Here is a 17894-nt window from a genome sequence, read left to right on the forward strand (position 1 = left end):
ATTACTCAGTGTTAATTGAATACTTGCCATTAAATAATTGAGTACAATGCTAAGTAATAGTTAGTTGTTGTCTTTATTTTCTAGCTTATTCACTCATTAGCTGTGTACTCAATGCTGCTTATTACAGTGCTAATGTCTTGTTAATTACTTAGTGTTACAGTGTTGTATGGAACAGTTCATGCACTGTTAAAAATGAGAGGTCAGCTCAACTCAAAATGATATATTCACTGATTACATGGCTTTTCCTGAGGTGACTTAACTTGGACTCACAACTTCACTCAACTCAAACTTCTTCATTAAGTCAAAGGTTCTCTTATTTTTTAGTTCTGCATCTCAGTTGGGAAAATGAAATGAACTTGTTTTTTATACTCAGATTCCCCACTAGCTGCATGCTCTTTCCATCACGCAGTCCTTCTGGACAGTTTTCCTCTTTGGTATTCACTTATGGATGGCTGTGGCATTGTTGGGGCTCAAACTCACAATCTCCTGCTAGGCTGACGACTTAGTCCACTGCACCACTCAGAAACACATGAAACAGCTCAGATGTTGCATCTACAAATGTTTAATACACTGGAGAAAAGATTTGTTGTTTTGAAAAGACTCTTGTGGTGCAACTGTCTAATAATTCATCCAAACATCAGGAGGTTGTGAATCTGAATCCCGGCAATACCATAACTATATTTCTGGAAGCCCAAGAGGAAAATATGCCAGATGGGACTGTGTGACGCCAGCTAGTGGGGAAAATGAATAAAAAACACATTCAGTTTTGTTTATCTAACTGAGATGCGACCTAGAAACTATAAATGGGAGAATTTTTGACCAACTAGGAAGAATTGGGTGAACTCTGGTTTCTTCAAGTTGAGTCAACTCAAGAAAAGGCATGTAATCAGTTACTATATCATTTTACAGTGTGGGCTTTAGCTTCACTTATTCAGTTGCCTCACTATGCTCAGCGCTGTCTTTCCATCTGGCAATTAACCACTCTTTACTTGTTATTATTTAACCAGTAACCGCTACTTTGTGTATCGCCAAGTAAAATGACATTTTTCACTGATAATTATATCTTGATCTCATAATTAGGACTTGATAATATTTTTCAGTTTACCTGTGAGGACATGAAAAAACAAGAAGACACAAAAAACAAGAAGAGAGCAGTTAACATTCACTGTATGGCCAAACGTATGTAGACAGCTGACCAAAACACTTCTATGACACTGTTTGACATAGTTCATTTGTGAACTTTAATGTAAATTTCTGAACCTAGAGATGTTGTGACCTGTTGTATTATATTCCATCTGTCTTAATATTTAGTGTTTTTCCACTTGTTGTGGTTTGATCTTGAGATATTAGCATAATATTATCTCAGCTATTTGGGTGCATATTCTGTGTCTATGTATTAAGTTTATTTCTCTGGAACTAGGATATGAATGTTGGTGAGTTTTGAATTTGCATAATTTGCATTCTGATTTTTGAGTTACGGAAGGGAAAGTAACAAAGAAGTAGGCGTCTGTGTGTGTGTGCGCCCACGTGTGCACGCCCTGGTCTGAGTCACACTAAAGCTTGAAATAATAATTTAAAAGTCAGAGGCATCAGGTCTGATTGTGAGAGTTTTTATGACCACAGCATACATTTTTACATTTTAAAGTCATACAGACACGAGAAAATCAGACTCGATGTTTTGGTCTGAAATGCAAATTCAACATTATACTGATGAAGATATGATGACAACAGTAAAATAATTCAGCTACATCCTTGGAAGACACGTCCTTCACCAAGTTCTCTTTAAATACTCTTTCAAGGTGCTCACAAATGTCATTACAAAATGGTCTTTTAACACGTTGTTTGCAATTGCTCATTTCCACTAGAGAGATCTCTATATCCCCAAAACTTACATAGGATAGCTTTAAGAACTGTTATAGGGAAGTCAGTGGAACTAAGACAGAGAAATGCATATGTATGTGCACGTGTTCATGTACCCTTATGGTTTCCAAATCAGGTTGAAGAAGAAATCCATAAAAGTGGCACGATACACACGACACACTAGTAAATTACACAGTTTAACTTTTTATAAAGTCTAAGTCTTAGCTATGATGGACTAGTTTTGATTCTCTACAGTGAGAAAATGCAATGTTCTGCATGTTTTGTCTGTCTCTCTCTCTCTCTCTCTCTCTCTCTCTCTCTCTTCCTCCCTCTCTTCCTCCCTCTCTCTTCCTCTCTCTCTCCCTCTCCCTCTCTCCCTCTCTTCCTCTCTTCCGCTCTCCCTCTCTCCCTCACTCTCTCTCCCTCTCTCCCCCTCTCCCTCTCTCGCTCTCCCTCTCTGTCTCTCTCTCTCACCCCCCCCCCCCCCCCCCCCCCTCTCTCTCTCTCTCTCTCTCTCTCTCTCTCTCTGTGTGTATGTGTGTGTGTGTGTGCTCCTGTCTGCTTCCCGTTCTTCTCGTCCAGCTCCGAAGAGTTTTAGGTTGCATGTTTTTTACTTCTTTTTTTTCCTGAAAGGTAAGATGATCCTGCTCTCTTTTTTCCACAGAACAATGCCGGAAGGTCTGTGCCGCTGCACATGGTGAACCAAGAGAATGAGAAGGTTCATGGCTTCCAGCTTCAGCTGTGAAATCTGCCTGATTTGGAGCGCGTCCATCTGCCCACATATCCGGCCTGTGGTCCAGACCAGAATTTGGGAATATTGGAGATTTGGGGATTTTGACAGGGATTTTTCACAGTAGGTTAGTAGTGAATGTGCGCTGGGTCAAATAGAGCTTCACGGTGGTTCTTCTTTAACGAAGGCCCATGCTGTGCTCACCATGTGCTTCTACAAGGCCCACACACCAGGGTGCTGCTCTGTAATGATTCTGATGCAGTTCATGTCTAATACAATGTTCTATCATATTTCACCTAAAGCTTCTTCTTCTGCTGCAGCCCTGGTGAACTAGGCCAGGCCTAAACCGGCCATCACTTACAGAGGGGTTTGGTTGCTTACTATGCTGTTGTTTGTTTCTGCTGGGAGAATAGGTACTGTGGTCGTACCACTGATGGGACAGGTTTTTTGGGTTGCACCCCACAGAGGACATATGATATGTACTCATGCCACATTAGGATACTCTGTAAGAGATTCAGTGAAAAGTTTTATTGTTCTTTTTTGAATTTGTTGCCAACAACACGTTCCAAAAAAATTGAGGCGAGGGTAATAAAAGTCTGGTAAAGTTGCATAGTGCTAAAAAAAAAAAAACACCTGGTGGCAAAGGTTAGTAATGTGGTTGTGTATGAAAGAGCAGAGAGGTTGAGTCTTTGGATGAGGAGGGGTTCACCACTCTTTGAAAGACTGTGCGGGCAAATAGCGCAACAATTCAAGAATAACATTTTTAACATAAAACAACAACTTTTGCTTTTCATCATCTACGGTACATAATATAATTTAAAGATTCAGAGAATCTGGACAAATCTCTATGTAAGGGACGAGGCCAAAAATCAGTATTTGCTGTCAATAATTTTTGGGCCCTCAGGCGACTCTTGATTATGTAGTGGAAATCACTGCATGGGCTCAGACACCCCTCTGAAAACCACTGTCTGTTAAAACAGTTCATTACTGCATCCACAAATTGCAAGTTAAAACTCTAAAACACAAAGAAGATACCACATATAAAAAGGACCCAGAAAAGCTGCCACTTTCTCTGGGCCTGAGCTCATTTAAAATGGACTGCGGTGAGGTGGAAATGTGTCCTGTGGTCTGACAAGTCAGCATTTGAAATTCTTTTTTAAAATTATGGACACTGTGTCCTCCGGCCTAAAGACCACTTTGCACAGTTTAAAAACTAGTATGCATGATGGTATAGGGGTACATTAGTGCACTTGGCATGGGTGATGTGTGAAGACACTATTAATGCTGAATGATATATACATATTTTGGCAACATATGCTGCCATCCAGCCTGTATCTTTTTCAGGGAATGTCTTGATTATTTTAGCAAGACAATGCCAAACCACATCCTGCATATATTACAGCAGCATGTCTTCATATTAAAAGAGTCCTGGTGATAAACTGGACTGCACGCAGTCCAGGCCTGTCATGCGTTGAAAACTCCTCATCTTTACTTCTGAAAAACTCAGACTGTCTGAGATTCTCTTTTTACACCCAATCATGTTACTGGCCTATTGCCAACAGGCAGACTGTGTCTTACATTATCATAGGTAGCCTGCTCGGTTTACCTCTCTTTTAAACATTCTTGTCTTGATTATTAAACAAAAATCAAACTGGCTTTGTCTGCTACAGTAAAGGAAAGATGGTGAAAATGTAAAATATGGATAAAATGAAACTCTGCTTTTTAACAGTTTTGTGTGTGTGTGTGTGTATATATATATATATATATATATATATATATATATATATATATATATATATATATATATATATATATATGTATATGTATGTATGTGTATATGTGTGAATGAATATGTATTCACTCACCCATCCAAATCATTGAATTCAGGCATTCCAATCACTTCCATGTCCAGAGGTGTATAAAACCTAGCACATAGGCCTGCAGACTGCTTCTACAAACATTTGTGAAAGAATGGGTCGCTCTCAGGAGCTCAGTGAATTCCTGTGTGGTATCATGATTGGACACCATCTGTGCAACAAGTCCAGTCGTGAAATTTCCTCACTACTAAATATTCCACAGCCAACTGTCAGTGGTATTATAAAGTGGAAGCGATTGGGAACGACAGCAACTCAGCCACAAAGTGGTAGGCCATGTAAAATGACAGAGCGGGGGCAGCGGATACTGAGGCGCATAGTGTGCAGAGGTCTCCAACTTTCTGCAGAGTCAATCGCTACAGACCTCCAAACCTCACAAGGCCTTCAGATTAGATCAAGAACAGCTTCATGGAATGGGTTTCCATGGCCGAGCAGCTGCATCCAAGCCTTATATCAATACAAGCACAATGCAAAGCATTGAATGTAGTGTAAAGCGCCGCCACTGGACTCTAGAGCAGTGGAGACTTGTTCTCTGGAGTGATGAATAACGCTTCTCCGTCTGGCAATCCAATGGAAGAATCTGGGTTTGGCAGTTGCCAGGAGTTGCCAACGGTGCTTGTCTGACTGCATTGTGCCAAGTGTTAAGTTTGGTGGAGGTGGGATTATGGTGTGGATTTGTTTTCAGGAGTTGGGCTCGGCCCCTTAGTTCCAGTGAAAGGAACTCTTAATGCTTCAGCAGACCAAGAGATTTTGGTCAATTTTATGCTCATAACTTTGTGGGAACAGTTTGGGGACGGCCCCTTCCTGTTGCAACATGACTGCACACCAGTGCACAAAGCAAGGTCCATAAAGACATGGATGAGCAAGTTTGGTGTAGAAGAACTTGACTGGCCTGAACACTTTTTTTTTGGAAAATGTGTGTGTGTGTGTGTATATATATATATATATATATATATATATATATATATATATATATGTATGTGTGTGTGTGTGTGTGAACACTTAAACAACACAATATAACTCCAAGTAAATCAAACTTCTGTGAAATCAAACTGTCCACTTAGGAAGCAACACTGATTGACAATCAATTTCACAGCTGTTGTGTAAATGGAACAGACAACAGGTGGAAATCATTGGCAATTAGCAAGACACACTCAATAAAGGAGTGGTTCTGCAGGTGGGGACCTCAGACCACTTCTCAGTACCTTTCTGCTTTCTGGCTGATGTTTTGGTCACTTTTGAATGTTGGTGGTGCTTTCACACTCGTGGTAGCATGAGACGGACTCTACAACCCACACAAGTGGCTCAGGTAGTGCAGCTCATCCAGGATTGCTCAATGCGAGCTGTGGCAAGAAGGTTTGCTGTGTCTATCAGCGTAGTGTCCAGAGGCTGGAGGCGCTACCAGGAGACAGGCCAGTACACCAGAAGACGTGGAGGAGGCCGTAGGAGGGCAACAACCCAGCAGCAGGACCGCTACCTCCGCCTTTGTGCAAGGAGGAACAGGAGGAGCACTGCCAGAGCCCTGCAAAATGACCTCCAGCAGGCCACAAATGTGCATGTGTCTGCACAAACGGTTAGAAACCGTCTCCATGAGGATGGTATGAGGGCCCGGTGTCCACAGATGGGGGTTGTGCTCACAGCCCAACACTGTGCAGGATGCTTGGCATTTGCCAGAGAACACCAGGATTGGCAAATTCGCCACTGGCGCCCTGTGCTCTTCACAGATGAAAGCAGGTTCACACTGAGCACATGTGACAGACGTGACAGATTCTGGAGACACCATGGAGAGCGATCTGCTGCCTGCAACATCCTTCAGCATGACCGGTTTGGCAGTGGGTCAGTAATGGTGTGGGGTGGCATTACTTTGGAGGGCCGCACAGCCTTCCATGTGCTCACCAAAGGTGGCCTGACTGCCATTAGGTACCGAGATGAGATCCTCAGACCCCTTGTGAAACCATATGCTGGTGCGGTTGGCCCTGGGTTCCTCCTAATGCAGGACAATGCTGGACCTCATGTGGCTGGAGTGTGTCAGCAGTTCCTGCAAGATGAAGGCACTGAAGCTATGGACTGGCCCGCCCGTTCCCCAGACCTGAATCCGATTGAGCACATCTGGGACATCATGTCTCGCTCCATCCACCAACGCCACGTTGCACCACAGACTGTCCAGGAGTTGGCGGATGCTTTAGTCCAGGTCACCTCATCAGGAGCTTGCCCAGGCGTTGTAGGAAGGTTATACAGGCACGTGGAAGCCACACACAATACTGAGCCTCATTTTGACTTGTTTTAAGGACATCACATCAAAGTTGGATCAGCCTGTCGTGTGTTTTTCCACTTTAATTTTGTGTGTGACTCCAAATCCAGGCCTCCTTTGGTGAATAAATTTGATTTCCATTCATGATTGTGTGATTTTGTTGTCAGCACATTCAACTTTGTACAGAACAATGTATTCAATGAGAATATTTCATTCATTCAGATCTAGGATGTGTTATTTGAGTGTTCCCTTTATTTTTTTGAGCAGTGTACACACACACACACACACACACACACACACACACACATTACATCTGTTCCCCAAACATCCACACTTCCTTTCCGATGCTGCTCGTAACAACATAAACTACATATTAGTTTCACCGTATTTACCAAATAATAAGCCTGTAGTTAAGAGCAGTGGTCTGGCTTAAAACCTATTTGACAATTTTTCAGTGAAAACTTGTTAGGTTATTTATTTTACTTACACAGTTTTACTCTGGAGCTACAAGGCTAATGTAGCAACCTACTTCAACACACACTTACTAAATCATCAAACACTTGCCTTAAACTGAGTTGTCTTAAGCAATCTCAGTAAAGTTGCTTATAGGCTTTCTGACACTATTTATATTTAATTTTCTATTAAAAGCAGTAAAGCTTCACCACAAAGTTGAAAACAGTTAGATTGGCCACTATGAGGCCTGTAGCTTCTCCACATTTTTATCCATTTTTTTATAGATTAAAAATAGAGTCTGTCAGAAAAAACAGAAACAATTCTATTTCAGATGATTTAATACCTGGTCTGGGAGAAGTTTGTGAATTTATAAATTACATGTAGTAGGTTATGTAGCGTAATGCACAAAATAGTCCCACCCATTGTAAATCAAAACATGATTAGTCCTCTTTCACTTCCAAGTCATGCTGGCAGTTAATGTAGCTTCCACAATGCTGTTGGGTGGGAATAAGTTTCCATTAAATGTTAGCTAATTTAACCTTGTGGCTCCAGTGCAAAACTAAATAAGCAAAATTTTGGACATCAATAAAATGTTGGCTTGACCAAAGTTGGAAAAAGAGAAAAATGTAATGCTGGAAATTTGTGGTCAACCTGTCAATTGCTTTAATGATGTAAGGGTTGAGTTGAGAAATTAACCATTGTCTTCCAACACAAGCTGCAATTAAGAATAGGGTAGAATTTTGAATAGGCATAAAGTATTTCTTGGGAGTTTAATGATATTCACAAATAAATGTCATTTTTATTTGTACGTTTTTGTGCTAAATTATAATTTCTTCCTTGTTTTTTCAGTTTGTTCTGAGTGTCTGTTTATAACGTTAATTTTTTGTGTACTTCTGGCTGTAGTTTGAATCTCTTACACTTGACTCCACTTTATCCACAAGCTTATAGCTACTGTTTGTTCTGTACGATGTGTCCATGCGAGGGTTTTGCTAGACTTGGATAACCCGACTCCCACAAGTCATAAATGGCAGGGCTTACTCTTTATGTGAATGAAGCAGTTGTTAGCATTATGATAAAATATAAGCCCCTCACGACTAGCCTGCAGGCAGCATAGACAGACAGCCATGACTCATTGCTACTGGAGCCGACCTGTCTGCTAAAGCGCTCAGCTCTCGGACCCTGCTTCTATCCCCCCCTAACCCCCAGCCACCGGCCCATGACAAGGCCTACCCCGGCTCCATGTGCGGGGGCGTGAGGTGGCCTGTTTGATCGGCCCAATTCAAACCTTATTTGTGGTTTCGTCCACCAAACGGAAAGTGGGTGTGAGAATGATTGAACTGACATAATCTGGCCAGAAATCTCCACTCTCTCCCACTCTGTCCCCCTCCTCCATTTCTCAGGCTAGAGGGTCTCCAAACACACACACACACACACACACACACACACACACACACACACACACACACACACACACACACACACACCTTACTATCATTTCTACTACACACACCACCACCTTTTGCTTTTCTTCAGTGCAATAGGAGAAGGGTGTTGGGTCACAAACTGCCACGTCCAATGCTGCCATGAGTCATGCTGCTATTTTAAACTAAAGCTATAAACAACATGCATATTTTGTTACAGCGAAAACAAATGGACTAACTTGCAGAGATGCCATTAACTATCAATAAACAATGAGCGCCGTTGCCTTTTAGCTGAAGGCAGTCCAGTACAACTGAGAGTTTCTGGCTAAAATGTCAGTGCTTTCTTTGGAAAACCCAACACTATAAAACCCAGTATTAAATCACACAGATGAATTAGGCACTGCAAAACTGTAAAACCCCAAAAGCACGTCTGAGCAGCACACTTCTGTGGGTACTCTAAGTATAATTCTGACAAAAGTATTTCAACCCAATCTCACACAGGAACTACAACAAGAAAGAGCAAATGTATTAAAGAGAAAATTCGTTTTTTTAGTTGATTGCAGGTACATCATTTGTTATTTCTGTGTTATGAGCAACATTTTAAATCATGCAGAATTTCAGGTTAGAAGTTATATTACATATACATGTTCAATATGTTCAATCTTATTTATTTGTTCCAGACATGCATTAGTGGTCCTGCGATCAGATGAATCAAACTGGGTTTTACAAGTGATAAACCATGACTGTTAGAACTGGGACTTTAGTTCAGCCCATCAAACATCACAACCTAATCTCAAAAGAAAAATGTAAAAGATAACACTAAAACAGTGCTAGTTTCTGCTAACATGCCTTTGGGGTTTCTAATATTATATTAACGCTGTTCCACGTTTTTTGTTCATTCCAGATTAAACACAAATATTTGAAACTTGTAAAAGACATTCCAGGTGGTTTATTTGAAACAGATATTAACATATATTTTATCTTGAGTGCTGCACTTTTTCACTGAGCTTTTGCTGCTTGTCTAGGGCTTCCAAGAGGCCTAGAGTGATGTGTTTTCTTGTTAAAACGTTCCATCCATTGTAAACAAAAATGTGATTGGTTGATTCCGCTGTCAGTTCGTTATTATGTTGGTAGTGTATCTGATATGTAAAGCCTTTAGTTCAGCTCCTGAAGACTTAGCCAGTGAAAGAACTTGCTTGGCCATATCTATTTAAATACCACACAAACAAAAAATCTAATTTAGATCATTTTCAAGATTTTAACTCTTTTGTGTCAACCAAAACTTAACAATAAGAATATTACTGCAATACTTGCTAGAAGTCCATGAGGACTCTACACTGGGTTTAACCCTCAAATTAGTCTGTCATTTTGACAACCAACGTAGGTTTTGGACATTCATGTTCAGATTTTAAGAAACCTACATTACCTGCTCTCTTTATGCTGTTTTATTAACTATGTTTTGGTAATCTTAGAAAAATGAAGAGAATGGAATAGAATTTATTTGTAAGACAAAAAGAATTTAAAAAAAATGTGTAAAACCATGAAAAAAATAATTGAAAGAGGAAATCAAGTAGACCTTGAGTTTTAAGAAGGAGTCTTAAAAATGAACAGACAGACAAGGCCCACAAAGTTGGCTTCAGTGATTTAATTATGAGCTCTTTCCATCAGCTATGCTAGCAATATGGTTAGTGTTACTTCTAAGATCTCAGTTTCATAACAGAGAATTTAGTTATACACAGGTAGAAAGTAACAGTGCGGTTCGACTAAATCATCTTAAGGGATAAATTAGACAGGAAATGAGTAGTTTTCCAGTGTGGTTTCACAGTAATTATGCAATTCAGAAATGACCATAAAAACGTGGTTCAAAAAAGCAGGCAGTGTGGAAATTATAGTGAAAGTGTGAAAAACATCCCCTTGCAGATTTGGATGAGGGCCTGAGCATAGTGGCTTGTGAGTAGCTTAGTATTGCAAAGGTTTGCCATGAGTGGAACTCTTAGAAAGAATGTTTGTTCTGTGTCTACATATTAAACGTCCCAATGCTTATTTTTTACTGGTTGAGGTTAATTGAGATTCCACTGTATGTCCAAAAGTTTGTAGACACCAGCATTTCTTTTGAAATCAGTGGTATTAATGGAAAGTTTGTCCCCCTTTGCTGTGGTTACAGTGTCCACTTTTCTGAAAAGGCTTTACACTGGATATTACAGTATTGCTGTGAGGATTTGATTGCATTCAACCACAACAAGGGCTGTAATGAGGTCAGGTACTGATGTTGGATGATCACTCCAACTGATCCCAAAGATAGTGGATGGAGCTCCTTCACACAGGTGGTGGGTTGAGGGGGGGGGTGGCATGGTGAGTGGTCCAGAGGCTCCCAATTCATTACACTTGGACATCAGGTCTCCATTTCACAGTGCTCTGAAGTTTATTGAAATTATGCATAAAAATATTTACACTCGCGAGGAAAAGTAAAAAAACCAAAGCTGCATATAAATGATTCCACTGACTTGTCACTCAGCATTCGGCAGTCATTTCTCCAAACAGAACTAGTGCCGTTCTGCCCAAATATATTTGGGGCTGCGAAGCCACACAGACCTTCCACAAATCACAAAGGAACCACTCCTTTATTGTCCTCCTTCCCTCTTAAACTGGTAGCCTCTCCCACATTGGATATGGGTCATACCATGGTTCAAATAGAGGGGTGACAAAAAACAAAGAATATGCATAGATATTATATACATACATCCAATGGCCATTTCTCTTCATATATACATTTGCAGGTTCAACATATAAACAATACTGATAAGCTAGTCTTATTTAACATTGTGTTTTCACTTTTACAGGTAGCTGCAACGTGGATCCCATCTCAACTGCATCCCCCTGGGTCTCAGGTAAGTAGAAGTTTAGATTTATTCCATTAAATATCACAATAAAAGTCACCTTAATGTGCATGGAGCACATTGGCACTTCTAATTATTGATTTCAGGTTTTTCAACCACACTCGTTGCTAGCAGGTGTACAAAATCAAACAGAGAGCCATGGAATCTCCATTAACAAACATTGGCAATAGAAGAGCTTTTTAAATGTGGCACTGTTATAGGATGACACCTGCACAGACAGTCCAGCACCGACAGTCCATGACTGAGGTGTCCTTGAGCAAGACACCTAACCCCCAATTGCTCCCCGAGCGGAATGGATAGGGCTGCCCACCGCTCCAGGCAAGTGTGCTCACTGCCCATTAGTGTGTGTGTGTTCACTAGTGTGTATGTGGTGTTTCACTTCACGGATGGGTTAAATGCGGAGGTGGAATTTCCCCGGGTGTGGGATTAAAAAAGTATCACTTAAATCTTAAACTTAAATCTTAAAATTGGCAATCTTCTGCTGCATCACTCACTACAGTTCCAAACTGCCTGTGAAAAAAAAACTGCAGCAGGAGATGAAATGGGTATGCAATGAACTTTATGGCAGCAGTTTGTGGAAGGACCTTGTTCTAGCATGACTGTCACCCTGTGCACAAAGTGAGGTCCGTAGAGAGGTGGCTGGACAAATTTGGTGTGGAGGAACTCCAGTGGCCTGCAAAGAACATCTTTGGGATGAATTGGATCATTGATTGTGAGCCAGGCTTTCTCGTTCAACATCAACGCCTGACCACTAACACACACCAAACTCTTGTAGAAAGTCTTCTTGGAAGAGTGGAGGTTATTATAAGTAGGAGGGCCATCTCCATAGTAATGTCTAGGGTTTCAGAATGGGATGTCCAACAAGCTTATATTAGTGTGATGATTGCGTGTCCATGTATTGTTGGCGAAATAGTGCACTTATAAATAAATATATGGTGCAATATACTCAAAAATTTTACTGAAAATAGAGAAAGGTATACTTTCTTTAATATTTTACCTGCCTAAGTACAGGAGTAAAATGTTAATGACCACCTCTGCCAATTTTTATTGAATTCATCACGGAAAAAATTAACTCCATGGTTGACCTTTTGCTATTTAAACTCACTTTCCAACATAAACATGGATTCCACATTACATTTCACAGACTATCTTTGAACCATGCAGGCTGCCAACAACTTATTGCCCAGAGAGTACATACCACTGCTCTTAGATTTTATATATTCCAATGCATGTGATGTTTACATTGGACTCAGTGTAATCATAGAAGATTGCTTTTGCAATGTATGGACATTAAATCCAGCTCAGTTCTCCCATGGGCATGGGGGAATAGTAGGTAACTGCTGCCCACCCAGGATAAGGCCAGACAGGCCAATGGAGCTCCATCTGCTTCTGGGCCTCTGGACCTGGCTGGCTGAGAATATTCACAGAGCCTGCAGGACTATAGAATGAGAAGAATGAGAGCCATATCGGCCTTGTGTGCATATTCTGGTGTCCCCTTACCTTGTAGTGATTTCCAGGGAATTTGGGGTGTCCATGTGGGGTCCACAGTGCGGGCCAAAATTCAACTTGTTGGTTTGTGTGTTTGGAGTGAGATGACTACTGCTCTGTTGTGATTTAAAGGTAATCTTGGTGATTTGTTAGAAATGTTATTAATTAAATATATTTTTCAATAATGAGATGGACTCATTTGCTTAGTTAAAAATCTTAAGATTGATTATTCAGGATTTTTTTGGTAACTGGTATAAATCTGTTGTGTAAATTTTATAGCTGTGAAAGTGAAGAATTTTGGGCTATAAGGGTTTAACATCTTAAATTACAAATGTGGTATTCAGTTATTAATCTCTAATGACCATATCATAGACAATTCTTTTGGTACAGAATAGTTTTAAAATAATCATCACTTTTTTTTGATCACATCACTTTGATGTTATCTGGGTGGAAACAAATTGCCAAAACATGTATATATTGTTCAGTATTAACGATGCTTTCACAGATGTGCACGTCACCCATGCCATGTGTACTAATGCTTCCCTATATCATCATCAATACCTGCTTTTGAACTGTGCACTGATAACAAGCTGAGTGGTCATTAGCCTGTGATTTCCAAAAAAAAATTAAAATGTTGATTCATCGGACAACATAACATTTTTCCACCTCACTTCTGTCAATTTTAAGGCCCTCAGGCCCAGAGAAGGTGGCAGCGTTTCTGGATCCTGTTTATATGTGGTTTCTTCTTTGTCTTTTAGAGTTTTAACTTGTATTTGTGGATGCAGTGATGAGCTATGTTCACATATAATGTTTTACAGAAGTGTTTCTAAGCCTGTGCAGTGATTTCCACTAGAGAATTATGTATGCTTTTAATGCCGTGCTGTCTGAGGGCCCAAAGATCATGGCCAGCAAATACTGTTTTTTGGCCTTGTCCCTTACATACAGAGATTCCTCTAAATCTTTTAATATTATTATGTACCGTAGATGATGAAAAGCAAAAGTTCTTTGCTATTTTACGCTAAAATGTTATTCTTGAATTGTTGCACTATTTAATCACACAGAGCACAGAGTGGTGAACCCCTCCTTATCTTTACTTCTGAAAGACTCAGCCTCTCTAGGATCCTTTTTTATACCCAATCATGTTAACTGTTACCAATTAACCACCAGGTGTTTTTTTTTTTAGCATTACACAACTTTACCGACCTTTTGTTGTTGTTTTTTTTTCTTTGGAACGTTTTTATGTAAATATAATGCAGCCAGTTGTAGCGCTTTCAGTGTAATTACTGAATAATCTGTTTTAAGATGTAATAACCTTGTGAATTTAGGACGTTCAGGGTTTAATTGAACTTAAGGTTTCCTGAATTACCCAGCAAGATTTAATAGAATAATACTTTCAGTTCCATTAAGGCAGAAGACTGTCTTTTCACTCAAACATGTCCTGATCAGGACAATATAACAAGATTAAGAAGACCAAGTCTCTGAATAAGAATAAGAAAGACAGTTTCACTCATGGAGAACCAAAATTCTTTTTTCCTCCTCACTATTTCCCCCTGCATTAGACGTTCCAGCCTGGAAAATCTGAACGTAATCCGAAAACATGAAAAGGAAATGAGTGTAAATATGAGACGCTGAATCAACACGTGCGGGTATATTTCCATGGCTTTCCACAGGTTTCCACTCTGCTGTGGCGAGCAGCTGTGGCTGAGCCGCGTGCGTCAGGAATAATTACAGCCCAGCCTGTCCACTCCACCGTGTGCGTGGCTCTGTGTAACAGAACTGATATAAGTAAGCCTCACAACCTGTCCCTGACCCTCACGTGACCTCTCACCTCTGCACACCACAGCGTGCTATTCAATACCTCTCGGCCACAGAGGATTTGCTATAACTCTTTTTATGACCTTTGACATTAGCTAAGTAACATGGATACTGTAGTAGTGTATATATGGGGGCTTTTGAAGGGTACAATATTGCACTTGGTAGACTGTAAGAGTGTAGACAGACAGATATACTGAATTGTCACTGTGAATATTTTGATACTTCATCAGGTCAGGAGATGTTCATTTGCAGGTGTTAATTTATGGGGCCTTTGGAGAACGAAAGTGAGACGTCATGTGAACTTTATCCACACGCTGAAACTTTGTTGTATTCACTGAAGGAGTCCTAGGAAATAAGTGGGCATACTATAAGTCTGCAACAACCCCAGTCCAAAACTCACAGTCAATAAATCAATATTTATTTATATTTATAAATGTTTATATCTAAACGTTTTCTAGTGTTTTGGCTTTTCTTTCAACATTTACAGGAGTTTTCCATCACAATCTTTTTTTTTTCTTTTTTAAAAACCTGAAACCATTCTGGCATGTCTGCAAGAGACCTGAAAACAATGGTATCTTGTGGTATCTGTAGAAATTGAAGAAAATTAACAAATTAAAATTGTTTATAAATCATTGAATTGACAAATTTCATAGTGCTGCAGTAAACTCATTTGTAATGTTTTTCTTCTCCTTTTCGTTATTTAGAAACCAATAAAAATAAAGAGCACATTAAAGAAGTCAGTATATGGTAGAAATATCCAGATTCACGCCCAACTACCGAACTGTTTTTTCATCATAGATTACAAATGCGGGTGATTGCCTGGTTCTATGTTCTCTTGGCCTTTACTTTCGTTGCATGTGACAGTAACTATATACAGGTTCCACTGTGAGCTACCAAAGTAGTAATAATGTGGTCAGTGCCACAAAAACACCAAACTCCTCATTGTTGCTTATATTTCAATGTGTCAAGTAAACTAACATTGCCATTACTAGTGAGGGCCTATAGTTGGCACTCAGTTTAGTACGTAGTCATGTCCGTCCCTTCTCCCAGACACCTGTTTTAGAGATTGCCATTTTCTGACCTAGTTATTAGATACCAAACATCCATCACTGCTTGCATACTGGTAAGCAGTTGGCTAATAGTCTGCTGAGCCATCATCTTTCCGCAAGGCCAGTGCGTGGTCATCTAAAACGTTCAAGCAGCGAGCTGGTGTCCAAACCAGTGGTCGCTTATCCCGAATGATTGGTCAGCATGAAAGTTTCATCACCCTATCTTGGCATAGCCTCCATGAACATGATAGGCCACCCTCTTGGCCTTCTGGCCTTGGGACTAGCAGGGGCTTCCCTCTCATTGGCAACAAGCAACTTGATCACCACAAATTATCGCTTTGTAATTATCATCCTTTTGAACATATTAGCATAGGCCCTATGATCCAGCTTCAGAGTGGAACCCAATACATCCACACTTTTTTTTTTTTTTTTTTTTTTTAACCCTAACAGTTTTTTTTTTTTTTTTAACAGACAGGCCATGTATAAAAATATCTCCTGGTAATAGGAGCTCTCTCATCTCATTGGCTGAAGAGCGAGGCATGTGATCTAATGGAACCTATTGGAGGATTCGGGGGTTAAGGTGTTGGGTTACCTGAATGAGTTGCAATAATTTACCACGGTGGTGGTATTTATATCAGCAGTGAAAGTGTCATGGTGAGAAGGTCAGAGAATTGGGTAAACACACCAGAGGAAAGTCTGATGCAAAGGACTGCTTGTACATACACGAATACACACACTGTTACACCACATGTGATGCCGACTTCAGTGGTTTTCCCATATTGAGAAGCCTGTCTGACTCAATGAAATCACTCAAACTGGAATCAAAAGTTACTTTTCCACTGTTCATTTATTGCGCAGTTTATGTCAATTGAAATTAAGGGGGGACCAAAATTGAATGTACTGACTCTGACTGAGGCGAAAAAAAAAGTGCATATTTTTGTATAATTCTGTAATATGGGGCAAACTTGCACTCATAAAAAAACCAAAGTGGTTCCACATACAGTGTTATTGATTTTCAGTGTTAAATATATGTTTAATTGAAAATTCATCAACTCATCAACTAAATATGATCTTTTATGTTGGTATTTAGTGTGTACACACTTCACCTTTATTACAGCCTCTATTCTTATCAGGAGACTTACTTTCAGATTTTCAGTGGAATCTGCAGGAATATTTTTCCACACCTTTAAAGTTTAGTCTTAGAAGTTGGTTGTTCTTCCGTGTCCTAATCCAAGTACTCCCAAACAGTTCACCTGGGATTTTTTTTTCCAGATCTGAAGCAAGAGTGGAGCTTGACTTTCAGATGAAAGCTTTAACTGCTGTTTATATGTGGACACTTTTGTTGGTCTACCAGGTCTTGTACGCTTGCTAGTCTCTTACTTTTGTGCAGTACTTAATGTAATCAGGTTCGCACATACACCAGTATCTTCCAAGAGAGGTAATGAAATGAAGCTGTTTGAGAAGTCATGAGAAATGGAGAGTTATCATTCTGGATCCATGGCCTCTTCATCTGCCCTCTCTGCAGTTCCCTTTCGTCTCAGTTTCAAATGACAACACGAGCATAATTGCACCATTCTAATGTGTGAGAGACGAAACCCTCCTCTCACATCTCCTCGCTGATATGATGAGAAGAGGAAAAAGATTCTTTATTTATTTTCTCCAGACAGCGTCACACTGCTTCTGGCATGGAAACTATTACCCGGAGCCACGGCGGGCCAAACAAATATCTATTCAAGTGGAATAATAAAACAAACAAACGCTGGTCGCGAACAAAATATTAGAGCCCTAAACACTGATCCTGGAGTCTTGTGGAGTTGGACGTGAGGACAGGCTTTTTTTGCACCCAGAGGCAAAGACTTGCAATGTGCTAGCAATTGGCTTTTTTAAACTAATTGCTGCAATCTATTTCCCAAAATGAGAGATTTATCGACACTGTTACCTGTTTTCAGACATAAATCACAAGCAGGTTCTTACAGTGTAGGTGTTTTGGCCACACTTTTCTTCTAAGACCCCCATCATTCTGTAGATAGCTCTCATGTTTGTCGAGTTAGGCGCC

The 17894-nt window shown here is 40.1% G+C and overlaps 1 long non-coding RNA gene across 1 annotated transcript in view; it reads left to right on the plus strand.

Moving 5' to 3' along the window:
- Positions 1-2530: 2530 nt before the first annotated feature.
- LOC108422369 overlaps positions 2531-17894 on the plus strand; it is a 44916-nt gene continuing 29552 nt past the window's right edge. The window contains exons 1-2 of the long non-coding RNA XR_001857546.2: positions 2531-2717; positions 11430-11477. This is a non-coding gene — a long non-coding RNA (uncharacterized LOC108422369). The remainder of the gene's footprint in view (positions 2718-11429; positions 11478-17894) is intronic.

This window comes from Pygocentrus nattereri, chromosome 5 (assembly GCF_015220715.1).
Source record: "Pygocentrus nattereri isolate fPygNat1 chromosome 5, fPygNat1.pri, whole genome shotgun sequence".
In the NCBI taxonomy this organism is placed as follows: domain Eukaryota; kingdom Metazoa; phylum Chordata; class Actinopteri; order Characiformes; family Serrasalmidae; genus Pygocentrus; species Pygocentrus nattereri.